Here is a 3,228-nt window from a genome sequence, read left to right as displayed (position 1 = left end):
CCACATCAAATCTCTCTGAGGCACACGAATCTGAACTTCTGGTGGGGGGTGGGGGTGGGTCTTGGTTCTTCACAGGAGAGTTTTTGGATTTTTTTAAAAAATATTTTTATTTATTTCTAGGAGAGAGAGAGAGACAGCGTGAGCAGGGGAGGGTCAGAGAGAGAGGGGGACACAGAATCTGAAGCAGGCTCCAGGCTCCGAGCTGGCAGTCAGCACAGAGCCCGACGCGGGGCTCGAACCCATGAACCGCGAGATCATGACCTAAGCGAAAGTCGGATGTTCAACCGACTAAGCCACCCAGGCGCCCCTTTGGATTTTTTTAAGGCTATAAAGTAGTAGTCTGTCTTCTTTCTTGTTCTTTGGGATATTTTTCAGGCTTTTTTTTTTTTTTGAAAGAGAAAGAGCAAGTGGGAGGGGCAGAGAGAGAGAGAGAGTGAGACAGCGAGAGAGTGCGAGAACAAACTTTAAGCAGGCTCCAAGCCCAGCCCAGAGCCTGATTTCATGACCATGAGATCATGACCTGAGGTGAAATCAACAGCCAGACCCATAACCAACTGAGCTACACAGGCGTCCCTCCTTTTCAGTCTTCAGATAAAAGGATACTTCAATTGGCGGCAGTCCTTGTCTCAGGTTAAAATATTGCACTTGCGCACGTATTACAAAGATAGTACCAAATCAAACTCAGTGAGGGAGCCACAAATAGGGGGTAGAGAATTCTGAAAAACCAAAGTAATACCTGAGAAGCAGAGCAGTTTTCCTCTGGCATCTCTGATGCCCACACTCCGTTGCTCCGCGCTCCTTGGGCAACTGGCAGGGCCTGCTTCCCAGCCTTCTCGACCTCTACCATTTGATGTCTCAGCTGACAGCAGGGAGCCCTGGCCCTGGCACACGGGGTGCAGGGCTTCCTAGACCGCGGGGGAGTCGGCCACGCCTGGGACAGCTGCTGCATGTGGGCGCTGGTCTGAGGGGCCGCACGGGGATGTCAGCACAGATGCCTTTCATGTGCCACAGCAGTGCCTTTTCTGTATGCTGATCCTCGGTCTGGGCTTAGCCTCTGATCCATCGGAGCACTTCCACAAAGTGGTATGGGAATGTGCCCTTCTTGTTTCAGAACCACATTCTGGATGTTTTGAAAGCAGCGAAGTGTAACAGAACCTCCTCGTTCTTTTCAAGGGTGATCTCCTGGAAGTCTTTGCTCCTCAGGGCACGACAGGTGACCTCCCCCATGTTGTCGAACAGCTGCTTGGCTGCATGTCTGACGATGTGTACCAAGTACCTGCTGGAGCTGGGTCCATCACAGTGCCTTACCTTCCCTCCTTCGTGCCTCAAACAGTGTCCCTGACAGCATCTTTTCAGTAACGGGTCACTTTGCGCCATCGGAACAATTTCACCTGAGGTTAATACTCTGTGAGAATCCTAGGAACCATGTGAAGCTGTGGGAGAATCTTCTCAAAGGGTCTCTAGTTTCTTATCTTAGCAGGGGGCCACAGTTATGTGACAAATCTTGTCTGGGAACGGGTCCTGCCATCTGGCGAAGTAATCCTTCACCAGAGAGCCCGTGATCTCCTGAGGGGATTTGGTGGTGTTGAGGTGGGAGGTGGGGCGACAAGTGTTCTGAGTTTGGGACCCAGCTGGGATTGGTGGAGATGAGCATGGATAACGCAGGCTCTTCCTCACTGTGCTGGTGGTACTGAGGCAGATTCCTTTGGACTCTCCAGGATGCTGAAATCCATAGCTGTCGTTTTATCAAAGACAGTACACCCCAAGACTTTTGAGGAAGCCACAGAGCCTTCTGGATGTATCAGTTACACTGAGGCAGAATTTAGCAGCAAAATAAGGCAGAGACCGAGGGCACATTGACCCTGCCAGCACATTGTGCTGTGAGATAACACATTTCCTATTAAGTTTCAGAATTTAAAAGAAGTCCTTTGTGTTCTGTTGGGAAACCTGGATCCCTTCTTCCAGTCACACAACTGTCACATTCTAGGCAGTTACTCAGAAATATCTTGGCATTGGCCAACTTATGGAATTCTCCCTTCTTCCATGTGCAGTGCTCACACTTCATCTGGAGCAGGGCTGGTGGGGGGCCAGGGCCCAGCACCAGGAGATGCAGTCTTTTCACTTTCTTGATAGTCGTCTTTGAAGCAAAAAATTTTTAATTTTGATAAAGTACAATTTACCTGTTTTCCCCCCTTTTGGTGTTTGTGTTTTTGATGTCACATCTAAGAAACCATTTCCTAATCCAGTACCATTAAGATTTATGGCTGTTTTTTTTCCCGAGTTTTGTTTTTAGCTCTTACATTTAGATATTTGATTTGTCTTAACATTTGCAAATATGAGCCCAAGTTCATTCTTTTCCATGTGAATTTCCAGTTTTCCCAACATCGTACTTGAAAAGACTCTTCTTTTTTTCTATTGAATTGCCTTGGCACCTTTGTCAAATCAACTGACCATATATGTAAAGGTGTATTTCTGGACTCTGGATTACAGTTCACTGATCTATATGTCTACATCTACATATCTATGTTTTTGGCAGTATAATTGTGTTGATTACTCTAGTTTTGCTGTAAGTTTTGAAATCAGGAAGCACAAGTATGTCCAATCTTTATGCATTTTCTTATCGTTCCATTACACTGATTAGGACCTTTAACATAACCCTGAATAGAAGTGGTGAGAGTACACTTTTGTCTTATGTTGCTTCTGACTTTAGGGGGAAAAGATTTAATATTTCACCATTAGATTTTTCAAAGATTGTTGTTATAGTGAGAAAGTTTCTTCCTATACTTAATTTGTTGAACGTTTTTTGACATGGATTTTCAATTTTGTCAGATACTTTTTCTGCATCTACTGAAACCATCATTTTGTTTTTCTCTTTCATTCTGTTAATGTGGTGAAGTACACTGACTTTTCAATGTTAAACCTCATCTTCCTTGGCCATGACATCTACTTGCCAATACTTCATTAAGAATTTAAAAATCTATATTCATGGGGGATATTGGTTTGTAATTTTCTTGTAAAATGTCCTGGTCAAGTTTTTTTTTTTTTTTAATTTTTTAATGTTTCATTTTACTTTTTGAGAGAGAGAGAGAGAGAGAGAGAGAGAGAGAGAGAGAGAGAACATGAATGGGGGAGGAGCAGAGACAGGGAGATACAGAATCCGAAGCAAGCTCCAGGCTCCAAGCTGTCAGCACAGAGCCCAAGCGGGGCTAGAACTCATAAACTGTGAGA

General features: G+C 45.0%; 1 pseudogene; it reads right to left on the bottom strand.

The window, feature by feature from the left end:
- Nucleotides 1-840: 840 nt before the first annotated feature.
- On the bottom strand, nucleotides 841-2,065 carry LOC120234668 (annotated as a pseudogene).
- Between the last annotated feature and the right edge of the window lie 1,163 nt (nucleotides 2,066-3,228).

Source organism: Hyaena hyaena, unplaced genomic scaffold (assembly GCF_003009895.1).
Source record: "Hyaena hyaena isolate Hyena2069 unplaced genomic scaffold, ASM300989v1 scaffold_113, whole genome shotgun sequence".
In the NCBI taxonomy this organism is placed as follows: Eukaryota; Metazoa; Chordata; class Mammalia; order Carnivora; family Hyaenidae; genus Hyaena; species Hyaena hyaena.
This window is presented reverse-complemented; position numbering and strand designations above follow the sequence as displayed.